The following is a 13228-nucleotide window of genomic DNA, read 5'->3' as shown; positions in this document are numbered from 1 at the left end:
TTTGAAAAAAGTACAGATATATATGAAAGAAAGAGCTTTATAAAATGTCCCCACAAAAATGCAATCTAGAGGCAAACATCGCCCCTTAATAATAAAATAGATCATTTCTGATGCTAGCGTCTATTACACTGATCAGTTTGCGCCTAAAGGCCTCGACCACTAAATGTCATTCTCTAGGTCTCGGGTTCAGTGCATTTACTGTACTGAAGGTTGGGTGTCTGCACTGTAAGTTTGTATTTTATTTGTGTGATCGGAAAAACGAACGGAGCGGGGGGGGAGGGGTAGTGTCGTGTACAGAATCTGACCGCCACTTTCAAACTACATCCATGAAATAGCCGCGAATGCGCGCTTTAAAGCCACTGGAGTCCATCTATCGCTTCAAGAAGTCCTTATAAACAATCCGGAACCGACCCTGACGATCGGGTAAGTGGTAAAATGGCGGAGAGATTTATAGAAATTAGTGGCTTTAGGGTTATTTGGATGATGTGTTAGCCGCGCTAGCCTGATAAGCGAGGGACAGGATACGAAACGAGCCGCCGTGTTTCCGTTGCCGCATTTAAACGATAAAAACGACCTCGCCGTGCTTTTTGGGAACTTGTGCTAGGTTGTTATTTTTTAACGAGCGTGTTTTGTTTTCGTGTTTTGTTTTGTTTTTTTTGTAAACAGTTTTTCGTTGGTTAGCGGTTTAGGTTTGCTATGGGGATTGAGTTACACAAATTCAGAGGCAAGATGGAGGACGAGAACGCGATGTTTTCCCCCCTTTTCCGAGACGGAAAGGCTGATGTCGCACCTATTATGCTAATTTCATCACATTGTACATTTTAAACACAGTCGCTGGCCATTTTTTTTACGCGTTATGTGTTCGCGGGTGGTAGGTGCGCGTGCATAATGACTGGAAACGAGCGGAGCCAAAATGGAGAATCCCGAAAACAGCTGTGCTGGATCGACTTCAAGATGGAGATTTTTCCCCCTTCTGATCGTGTTTTAAATCGTTCCGTCAAACTATTGCGCGATCTCGTGACTGTAGCCAGCATTTGCGCTAACAAGCTCGTCGTTTAACGTTGATAATTGTGCGTTGGAAGTAAAACACCGCGAGTAATGAAGTAATATCGTGGGAAGACGTGCGACGAGGAGGGGTTTGCGAGCGTCCTCCTGATCTCAGCACTCAACTACACATACTAGCTCCATACATTAGCTGTCCCATTATTTCTCACTTCTCTAGACCAGTGGGTCGTGACCCAAAAATGGCTCTCACTTCTGTTTTGATAGGGTGCTAAAACCATGCTTAATTAAACTATGTAATAGTTCTTATGTAGGGCAGCAAAATAAATGTGCTGGTCAACTTTTAAAAGGGAGAAAATACACTTCCCATATCTTTTGTTGTTGACGTCAGAGTCAGTGCGTCCAATCAAACTTTACGGTATTTTGGCGCAAATTCGTCTGTCACTCGGTAAATGATCCACTATTTGATGCATGATATTATGTAGTTGGCATAGGATGAATGGCACGTGGAACGTAATGCAATATTTTTAATCTAGACAGAATTTTAATGTATATAGCAGCTAGGTCCGGTTTACTGTTATATGTTTTATATATTATATACATAACTGATCCGTCCACATTTTCTTTGGTAGCGAACAGGAACTGGAAGGCATAGGGTGAAATGGTGCAGTATTAGTTTTGGGCTGAGCTGTCATTGTCATCCGTGTGTGTTTGTGTGTGTGTGTCACAATGGCTGTGGATAGAACCGTCATTTGGCGCCACTTTTCCTTCGAACGCTTTGTCAGTGATGATGCCATGGCTTTTGAATTCCCGCCTAACCGCCGGTTATTCTATCAGGAACACTGAGCTTTAGTATGTCTGTTGTTACTTGCTGGGTATTACATAACTGTCATCTCACGTTCTCAACACACGCTTTGCCCTGCATTTGGTCCAGAGAGGAACACCGTATTCAACATATCTATTTTATTCTGTGACATACAATGCACTGTGTGATTATGTTATTTAAAACTTATTGGATTCGCACACACTGAGGTACTGATAGCCACACCTCTTTATGTACATATAAAGCCGAATTCAAAGTGTTGCGGGTAATATGTCCTTAGAATACCTGCTTTCCTTGGAGTATGTGATTCAGAATATCAGTAGAATATGCATTAATCACACAAGGTGTTTTTTTTGAGGTAATTTGATTTGTATTATTGAGTCATTTTTACAGCGGTGGCCTGCCCGGTTCCTTCCTTCTCTCTCTCTCTTCATGTTTACGTCCACAAATGTTAGCCGGCCTCTGATTGGATGCGGTGAAAAGGAGGGCGTACGTGGGACTTCCTTATATGGGCACAGATGTAGACGTGAAGCTCCGGCGCTCGGAGATGTTTCCTGGAAACTGTGGAATCTGGATAGCCAATCAGCAAGGAAGCCGCGCGATATGACGGACTCAGAGAGCCACGCCCACTTGTTTTCATTCTGAATCTTCAGCGCACAGCTCAGAACAGCCCCTATCACTTTCATTGCGCTGTAAAATCTCTACTCTCGTGCTGTTGTTTTAATGTAGTGGTATTTTTCGGTATTTCCACAATGTTGTGTGACGAAACGAGTGCATTTATGATAAAGGCGCCAAACCTGCTAAATCATTGATGAAAATACCAAACAGATGCTATCTGCTCTTTGTTGTTCTGTTGCACTGCCATTATAAGAGGGGAAAGTAGCATTTCAGTAACGGCCTAATAAAGTAATGAGTAAAACCACATCTAAGATTTGTATTGTAGGATTCCTGCTACCGCGTATTAATGTCCACACAGATGCTTGTCAACTTTATTGTAAACACATATACACATTTAACAAACAAAAGAAAAATATACTTTTATATTCTGAATATTTAAATGCAACATCAAACAAAAATCAACAGTATATAATTAATATTAGTTTTTCTTGCAGTTTACCCCAGTGCATCTGGAACATTTTACAGTACATGCCATTTTGGTAAGATTTTATAACTCATAATAACATCCAGCAAAAAGTGTATATGATTGTATGTTTTTTTGTTTTTTTATTATATGTTTCTGATAAAGTTTGACTTTTTTGTGGCTAAAAAACATTTTGTAACTTATGCCTAATGTTTAGTGAAATAATGTATACTGTGCAATTTTTAGACGTTCCAAAAACTTTCTGCATGAATAAAATAACTTTTCATGTGGTACCTCTCAACCACAGATTTCTGAATTCATAGTCAAATGCCAAAAATTGTGCAAAATGATGGATTGAGGTGGATGCACCACTTCACAAGATTTAGCATAATTTATCAGAGGAATTCCCTGTCCATTCATATTGACTGTTCATTTAATGCTTTCTCAAAGGATTGATCCCACTTTATATTCGGTGGCCTTGTTACATTCAAATTAATAATTTGATACATTGCACTTATTGTGTACTTATGTTTTTACATTGTACCTATATTTTAAAAATACCTGCATGTAATTATATCTGTAATTAATTTCTTTAATTTTACACCTTAACCCACCCTTAAACCTACCCACACCACCAAACCTGTCCCTAACCTTTCCTGTGTCCCACCTCAATAGCAGAAAAAGTGTTTTGCAGTACAATATGAACACAATAAGTACATTGTACTTATTTTTTTATGTTAGTACATAGTAGTTAAGGCCGTCTAATATAAAGTGGGACCAAAGGTTAAGTTAAAAAAAAAAATAAAAAAAAATTGTCCAGTCCAGCTTAAAGGGGTCATATGATGTTGCCAAAAAGAACATTATTTTGTGTATTTGGTGTAATGAAATGTGTTTGTGGTTTAGGGATCAAAAAACACATTATTTTCAACATACTGTACATTATTGTTTCTCCTCTATGCCCCGCCTTCTGAAACACGTTGTTTTTTACAAAGCTCATCAGTCTGAAAAGTGAGGTGTGCTCTGTTTGGCCAGCTATCCAGTGCTTTGTGATTGGCCGAATGCCAAAAGTGTGTGATGGAAATGTTACGCCACTCGCCATACTGTGATGCGTGTCCCGGTAAGAACACCGGCGCCACAAGACAAAAACAATAAAAACAATTACAAAAGAGCCATTTATTGCATCCAGTGGGCACATAATTATGGATTATAATGACTTATACTGCGTTTTTACACATTGCGTTGCATCGTGCTGTGTAAGCATAAAGCCATGTCTGCATTTGTGATCGGAGAAATGAAAAGCGCTACTCTACACCAGCGGTTCTCAATAACAGTCTTTGCGCCCCCAGCTCTGCATATGTTGCATGTCTTTCTTTAACACACCTGATTCAGATAATCAGCTCATTAGAAGTGAGCTCTGTGCATGAACTGTGTTCCCATTGACACGGACCCTACACAGTGTTCATTGCTCCTTACTACCTGAGCAGGGGAAATCTGTTAAAGTTTACCTTACTTCGGAGCATTCATTCACGGATTTGCGCTGCACGTCTTCACACATGGACGAGTGTGACATCATGTACCTCTGTAAATAAATACAATTTAAATAAAGTCTCGCACACTTCAGTGCTCTTTGAATGGAAATTACAGTGGTGTGAAAAAGTGTTGGCCCCCTTCCTGATTTCTTATTTTTTTGCATGTTTGTCACACTTTAATGTTTCAGATCATCAAACAAATTTTAAATATTAGTCAAAGATAACACAAGTAAACACAACGTGCAGTTTTTAAATGAAGGTTTTTATTATTAAAGGAAAACAAAATCCAAAAATGTATGGACCTGTGTGTGGAGTTTTTTGATGAATGTTTTTATTATTGTTTGTAAAAAATGTGCAGAATGTTGGTCCACTCAACCCAGGCGTGATTACTGCCACACCTGTTCGCAATAAAAAAAAAAATCTCTTAAGTAGGACCTGCCTGACTCAAGCCCCTTTCACACTGCACGTTGGACGCGGAAAATTGCCGGAACATAGCCGGGTCGCCTTCTGTGTGAACGCAAATATGTCCTGGGATTGATCCCGGATTGGGGACCTAGTAACATTGCTGGGTTCAGTCCCGGAACAAGCGCTGTGTGAACAAAAGCCAGAACTAATGCCATGTCGTAGTGATGACGCATGTTATTGGGTGACTCTTTTAGCGTGTTTTGAAGGCAGATCAACGTTCACGAGGAAACAAATATGTGCAAACTGTAACGAAGCAGAGATGAGTAACTTCCGCGCTGAAGCTGAGATCGTTCGCCAGCTTAAGTGAAAGTTAATGTGGCTAGCGTTTTCGACTCGTACATTACACGTCACACCCTGATATCACGTGTCTTCACGGGACCTTTACGGGTTGTGTGTGAAAGCATGCACATATTCCGGGTAATCACTGGCAGTGTGAAAGGGGCAAAATCTAGCGACCCAGGAACAATTGCCGGGACACATTACCCATGTATTTTCCGGAATCGCAGTGTGAAAGGGGCTAAAGTGAAGTAGACCAAAAGATCCTCAAAAGCTAGACATCTTTTTTTTTTTTTCTGGACTCCTTTTTAATGGTTAAAATACATTTTCTTAAGCAAAAGCCTGTCTAATGAATTCAAATAATGAAGCTCAAACAATTTAACCAATTTATTAAAGGTTTTTTTTTTTAAATTACATGTTTGGGGCCCTATCAAATGTTTTATTTTTTCCAACCTTATGTTTTATTGTTAAGAAATTTTGTTTTAGAATGTCTAATTATTTGAAAGCATAAAAACAAGTTTAATTTATTCTTACAATAGCCTTATGATTTTTCATTCATTCATTCATTTTGGGCCCTATCATACACCCGGCGCAATGCGATGCAAGGCGCAGCGCAAGTGTGTTTGCTAGTTTCAGTCTGGCGGCATTCGCATTTTCCCGTCCAGCGCCACATCATTTAATTAGCAAATGCATTTGCGCCCATGGGCGTGCTGGTTGTGCGAGTTGTGTTCTGGCACATGCTAAAAAAGGAGTTGAAAATAGACTGCGCCATAGACCAACTCAGACCTGGTCTAAAGTCTGGCGCAATGTTTTTTCTTTGTTATTTAAAGAGCATGTTAGTATAGGCGGGCCCACAACACGCGTACACGCTGCTTATTAAACACAGGGACACACAGCTGCACATAAACATGCCAAATATTAAAAATTAAATGATTGCAATGCATAAGAATTTTTTGCAGGCTAATTAAATATAAAAATGCCTACATGTCATAATGGATAGTCATCGCTTGTATCACAATTAGGCTATCTATTTGCTCGCACACGAGCAGCTCTGTTTCATCTCGGGAGACGCGTTCTGGCTTTGCGCTTGCCAAATTCCGCCGTGTAAATAGCAAATCCGTCATTGCACGAGCACAACTGGCTCTTAAAGGGGATGGAAGATGAGACTCTGATTGGTTTATTGCACGTTACACCCAAAAAACACCCATTACCCATTAAGAGAATAGGGACAACCCGTTTAGACCATGCGCCCGGGTGCGCCAACCGTTTTTCCGTCTTAAAATAGCAAAAGTGGATTTGGACACGCCCTGAGTGCACCTGCGATGTGCGCATTACACTTTGTGTTTAGATCGTTAAAATAGGGCCCTAAATCTTTTAAGTAATGAAAATTTTATTATTTGAAAAATGTCATTTAATATTACAATTACAATATTTATTTAATGTTTTATGATTATTCCTATTATGCCTATACTGAACAATCTATATTTCGCAAGGGCAAGTTTAACCGAACCTTTATTTTAACGAGTTGCCGTGAATACCTTTACATTTCTGTGTGTATGATATGAAGATAGATTTACAAAAATTAAACAGTCTATTGCTCATGAAGTGACTCTCAGAGCAGCTCTGGAGATGTGGTTCATGTATTTATGTTGTCATGGTGAGACGGCAGACGTTAATGGTTTAGGTTTAGAGGGCAAACACTTTTTCACAGAGGGCTATGTAGTTTTGGATTTTGTTTTCCTTTCCTTAATAATAAAAACCTTCATTTAAAAACTTCATGTTGTGTTCACTTGTTATATTTTACTAATATTTAAATTTGTTTGATCTGAAACATTAAAGTGTGACAAACATGCAAAAAAAATAAGAAATCAGAAAGGGGGCAAACACTTTTTCACACCACTGTATACGTTCGCTTTGAACTGGAATCATGGTGGAATATCCTGTGATGTCCACTTTGTAGGACACTTACATTTGAATAGAACAAACATCTGAACTGAAGCCATAAGATAAAAAAAACAAAATGTGCAGAGCAGGGGGGCGCGAGGACTGGAATTGAGAACCGCTGCTCTACACGGCTCAAAACTCACGTTTGAATCATCAGTGGCAAATCCTTTACACATGTGAACGTACTTACAGACTGTGTGTCAGAACACCCGGCATTGTATTCTTTTCTCCCAGGATCAGGTAAAATGTGCCGCACACACTCGAATATTTGGGTTCAGCTGTTCTGGAACAGTGTTGTAAATACAACTTAACCACTGATTTCTAGTTGTGTCCTCTTTTGGAAAGCAAAACAAAGTAGTTTCACTTTCACTCCGAAACACAACGTCTCCATAACATGGCACCGGTGGCAACAGCGACAATCAGAGGTTATGCCTTCTTTCTTTGTGTGAACATTTGGGCAGCATTATGCAAATCTTCCCACTTCATGACGTAGACGTGGGGGCGTGTTTAAACGAGGCATTTTAGGAGGGCGTGGACGAGTCTTAACTTTTATAAAGAATATCTCTTTGGATTTGAGACTTTAGTCTTTGCAACTTTACAGATCTTCTTTATGCACCAAGAGCTTGTAATGCTCCAAAGAGAAAGGAAAACTTGAAATCGCATCAGATGACCCTTTAATAGGCAAATATAAATTTTTTGATTGTCTCAAAGTGTGTAAAGTGCAGTGGCTCTGAAACCTCTCAGCCAAAGGTGTGAGTTTAGTGTGGGACTGTGTGTTTGTCTAAGCAGTGGCAGATGAACAGGACTTTACAGTGAATGTGAGCTCATTCTGCGCTGATGCTGTATCCAGGTTTTTGTTACTGAAATGATTCCTTAAAATATTAATTCCCCTTTCTCTAATACCACCGGTCTTTGACTAGCAATAGCAGATCCTGTTTATGACTGTGATGTGAACTAAATGCTGTTGGCTATTTGCAAATATGCTATTTGATATGTGTTGGCCCAACATCCTGTTTCATTGTGAAACAGCCTTTTAGTGAGGTCTTCATGGATAATCATGGTAGTCTTTCATTCCGTGAGCTTTATATTAAATTGTTAATTACAGTGTGTTGTTGTGTACGTGTTATAAACAGGTGGTTGTGACTTCAGGCATGTTTCACTGCAGAGCTGTGGTCATCACATGGGGTGATAATATCACATTGCTGTAATATCTTCCTCCTCTGCTGAACATGTTAAAGAGATTGTTTTTTTTTTTTTTAAAGTTGGAACTAACTGGTTTAGAAAACAATTGTAGTTCAAAGAGAAATTATCATGGCTGTCCTATTATTCATAAGCAAATTTGAAGTGATACTTCACCCAAAATGTACTCACCTATTGACTCCAAAAAACATTTGTTTTTAATGTTATTTTATCTTCCACAGAAGAAAGCCATACAGATTTAAATGACACAAGGGAGATCGAATGATGGTCGATTTTAGGGCTGCATGATAATGACAAAAATCATAATCACGATTATTTTGGTAATATTGTAATCACGGTTATTTAAAACAGTTATGAGTGGGCCATATGACCAAAACTTTAAAGTGCCCCTATTATGGGTTATTATGGGTTACGAAAGGTTCATATTTTGGTTTTGGGAGTCCCCAACAACAGGCTGACATGCAAGCAAGGTCAAAAAACACCTTCATTGTCTTATAATATGCATTTTATTTTTCCTTTTTTGCTCAATAACTCCCAAACGGTTCGCTCAACGATAAATTTTTCCAAACCCCTCCTTTGCTTGATGCTAAATGGCGGTGATTGGTCCGATGACCCAGTCTGTTGTGATTGGTCTACTGCGTGGAGCGCATGTCAATAACAGAACGCCCATCATCATTACTTAGCCAAACAGCCATGGTATATGCCATGGTACAGCCGTATTGAAAGCACTGCAGTTTGTACACCAATGTATTGCTCTATTCTTTATCAGAACTCCAAGTAATAACTACGACAAACATTCATTATTCATCGACACATTTCTCGACAATTGCGAGCAAACAGATATTGCTGTACACCGGTTAGACGGAGACCTACAAACTTTGCGGAGCGAACACAACACACACAACTAAATATGTGTTTTGCATGCTACAGTACAGAGTACAAGACAGCAACAGTTTTTAAAAAGAATTACTCCACGTTCAGAATAAAAAATTCCTGATAACTTACTCACCCCCATGTCATCCAAGATGTTAATGTCTCTCTTTCTTCAGTCGCAAAGAATTTAAGGTTTTTAAAGAAAACATTCCAGTATTTTTCTCCATATAGTGGTGCTCAACGTATTGAAGGTTAAAAATGCAGCTTCAAAGGGCTCTACACGATCCCAGCTGAGGAATAAGGGTCTTAACTAGCGACACGATCAGTCATTTTCTTAAAAAAAAAAAAAAATTATACACTTTTTAACCACAAATGCTTGTCTTGTCTAGCTCTGTGCTGTCTGTGTAGAAAGGTTCAAGACAGGGTACGTCTAAAAACTCCCAACACATTTCTCCTCCAAATTCAAAATCATCCTACACATCGGTGGGTTACCCCCTTTTTTTTTTTGTTTCTTTTTTTTTTTATTAAAGGTTGTTTGACCCTCCTTGCACGTTCACTTTGTAAACACTGGGTCAGTGCTTCTGCATCGATGTAGGATCGTTTTGAAGTTGAAGTTAGTTTTTTGACATACCCTAACGGATTTACCCTCAAAGTGCAGAGCACAGCGTCTTCTCCACAGGAATCCGCTACGGTGTTTGATGGAGGGGAGGTTCAAGTTTTCCCGGGTCTGCACGCAACAAGTGGTTGGGCATAAATATGCTAATGTTTCATGTTGACGTCAACTTCAAACAGCTAAAGATTTGACTTGTTTTTATGATTTAGAGTCGACTCTTTCTTTTGAAAGACAACTTATTTATACACAGTGCACTTTTAGATTTTAAAACTTTTCAGGAAGTTTTCATTAACTTAGAGCTGTATTACACACTGCATGAAAGGTAATGTTCAAAAATCCAAAATAGACGCACACTGAGTGATTTAAAGATAGCAATCTATATATATATATATATATATATATATATATATATATATATATATATATATATATATATATATATATATATATATATATATATATATATGAATAATCTATTTTTATATATATTTATATATTTTTATCTGTAAGAATTAAACTTCAGCTACAAGAAGTCCTTCAGTCAAGAGTGTGTGATTTTGAATTTGTCTTTTGTTGTTTGATTAATATTAAGCACACGGTCGCAGCCGGAATATGGCCCGCTGTCACTTTAAGAGCTGCACAGGTCCAATTTACTGTTACACATGTATTTTCATTCTCAACGTTTTAAGTTAATTTATTACATAACCGATGAGGGTTTAGGTGAATAATCACTAAAACGCTGCATTTTGATACAATTTTGCATGTATTGTCAATATAGGCTCGCACCTTAAGTTAAAAGATGAATTTTATGTCCGTGTTCTGCTCTGTCTGAGCGCATTCATAGAAATCCTCCCAAAGAACAGCGCAAGTTCTTTTCCACATTTTTAAAAACATGAATACGTCAACTTAAATAAATCAAGCACATCCCATTTTGCAAAAGTCACGTTACATGATTTTACTGATTTGAACGTGAAATTTGGCTTTTATGGAGGAGCGAAAGTGCACCGCTGGAAAGAGAAAGGAATGGGCCGTAATAATCATTTTATCTTGATTATTGTATTTTCATAATCGTAAGAGGCATAAATCAAAACTGTATTTCGATTAATTGCACAGCCCTAGCCGATTTGTCATTTTGGGTGAACTATTTCTTTAACATCATTGTCAGAAAAGGCGTTTTGTGTTGGAGAGTAGTGTTATGTGTAAAATATGGACTATAGCTTCCTTTGAAAGTGTGGTTTCAAATAGCATGAACTTAAGAAAACAGGACATAATTCCGAATGCAAATATATCTGCTTTATATATTTGCGGTTATCGTTGTTTTAAAAATGGTGCTATTGATAGTTTTCATGTGACATCACATCCTTATAGGAACGCTAACTGTAACGAAGCTTTGCTCCACTGACCGACAGTTATTTTTACTCAGATAACATTAAGTAGTAATGTAGTAAAATGCAGATATTAAAAGGCGAAATTCAGTAATGTACTGTATACGCACTGCAGACGGAGTACGTGTGAACCTTGGGCAATAAATATATTTCAGCACCTGAGGCACCGCTACAATGAGCTCTATAACCAATGCATGGCAAAAAAAAAAAAAAAGCCCTGGACACGGGTTTTATTTATTTATGTTTTTATTTTTTTTTTATTTTTTTTTGCCATATGTCTAGACATTTTGTTTGACATCTTTACTTGGTGATTATTTTGACTTATGTCTGTTCTAGAGGCATGTTACAACTTTTTGATAAAGCTCTCATTGGTTTTCTTTTGGAAATATGTTTCAAATTTATACTGAATGCATTTATGACTGTAAAGCATGTCTGTGAGTGTCAAAATCGTGATTAAAATCGAAATCGCAAAATTGATCAAAAAATCGTGATAGGTTTTTTTTGTCCATGTCGCACAGCCCTAGGGTTAAGTGATTGATGACAAAATTTTCATTTTGGGGTGGAGTATCCCTTTAAATGGTTTCCCATAGAAAACCATTAAAAGGAAAACACTGAACTATTAATTGGATTGCTTTCATATTCCGGGTGGGTTCATGGGCCTGACTATGTAAACTATGCATCATTACTATGGTGATTACTGAATTTGATCTTTTAATATTACTGTTTTAAATGTATTAAGGCACTTTAAGTGTTTTTAATGATTGAAATATTGCAGCAGGTGCTTAATATGGATTGCAAATGGCCAAAACTTGCATTTGTTCACATACCTTTGCTTTATTCTTTTGAGAGGTGATCTAAATATTTGCGGCTGGGAAACAGATGGAAAATTGACAGGCTTGTGCTGCAGTTCTATGGATGTTTTGCCCTTCAAGTCTTCAAGCCAGTCATGTAACTGAAAGCTCTGAATTACTAGAAATAAGGAGGTGCAGGCGCCTTCAGCTTTCACTGGAGTTCCTTCACACTGACTGAAAGAGTCTCTGTCTGAGTGATCAGCTCAGGAGCTCTGATATGGAGCCATACTGCCCCCCTGTGGCTACAAATGAACTGCATTTGCTCTGCTTGACCATAATGACAGACTGATTGAAGTTGTAAGCATAGTAAAGCCATCAAACTAATTGTTGTGAGTGTTTTGGAGGCCTTTGGATTTTAACAGCCCACATATACTGCTGCACTGAAACATTTATAATTGTGTTGGTTGTATAATTTTTGGAATAAACAATAATCCATGGGTTGACCATTGTAATTCTGTAACAACTACACAAACGGTTTTTAATTTTATGATTTGGTTGCCACTTAACCTTTGATGAGACCTTGCAAACCATTTTTTCATACAGGAGTTTGAGTCAACACTGTACACTGTGACATTCAGACTGTATTAAGATGCACCTCTCGTAGCTTGAGAACATGAAAAAACTGAGATGTGATGCGGCAGCCGGCTGATGCATATGAATATAAGCCAGCAATTAAAAAATGAGTTCAAAAACAGCCGCAGTTGATTTATATTAAGCAAGAATTCATAGATTACTGATGTACGTGTGCTTGCTTTTAACTGTTTTATTGTGTGATTTAAATTTTTTTTTTCTCCCCATTTTGTGTGTGTATGTTTTTTAGGTTTATGAGACAAAAGTACCCGCTGTTGCCCTGTGTGTATGAAGACAAAGCCCTTGATAAGTTGAAGTGGACCAGAAGATGTTAAAGAAATGATAGCTGCACCGGAATTACAATCAGAGTTTCATTACCCATCAGTGAGTGCACAGACACACATGAGTAATGAATACAGATTGTGTGTATGCATGCGTTCACATGTTCACCTTCACTCTGATAACATTGATCTGTTTGTGTGAACAGGGACACTGACACCCGATTCTCATCAGACACTGATTTCGATGATCCTGATGGGAGGAATGTCTTTGTTGGGAAAGGGAAGGTATGACTGGACTCTGAAATTTTTGATTATCAGAAAGCCTTTACAAGATT

The 13228-nt window shown here is 38.2% G+C and overlaps 2 protein-coding genes across 5 annotated transcripts in view; both read left to right on the top strand.

Moving 5' to 3' along the window:
• Positions 1-288: 288 nt before the first annotated feature.
• stag2b (stromal antigen 2b) overlaps positions 289-13228 on the top strand; it is a 32524-nt gene continuing 19584 nt past the window's right edge. The window contains exons 1-4 of one of the 3 annotated variants that reach the window (XR_006161650.1): positions 300-423; positions 2938-2982; positions 12863-12996; positions 13100-13178. The gene's annotated coding sequence lies outside the window, so the exon portion shown is untranslated. Of the gene's footprint in view, positions 424-2937; positions 2983-12862; positions 12997-13099; positions 13179-13228 lie in introns of those variants that run through there. The other 2 variants (XR_006161649.1, XM_042770320.1) reach the window with 2 other exon arrangements.
• The window catches only part of hmmr (hyaluronan-mediated motility receptor (RHAMM)), a 34192-nt gene continuing 29319 nt past the window's right edge, over positions 8356-13228 (top strand). Inside the window, exon 1 of one of the 2 annotated variants that reach the window (XM_042770322.1) lies at positions 8356-8363. The gene's annotated coding sequence lies outside the window, so the exon portion shown is untranslated. The remainder of the gene's footprint in view (positions 8364-13228) is intronic. The other variant, XM_042770323.1, reaches the window with a different exon arrangement.

The sequence above is a fragment of the Cyprinus carpio genome, chromosome A14 (genome assembly GCF_018340385.1).
Source record: "Cyprinus carpio isolate SPL01 chromosome A14, ASM1834038v1, whole genome shotgun sequence".
Classification (NCBI taxonomy): Eukaryota; Metazoa; Chordata; class Actinopteri; order Cypriniformes; family Cyprinidae; genus Cyprinus; species Cyprinus carpio.
Note: the sequence above shows the minus strand (reverse complement) of the source record. Positions and strands in the feature narration are given on the sequence as shown.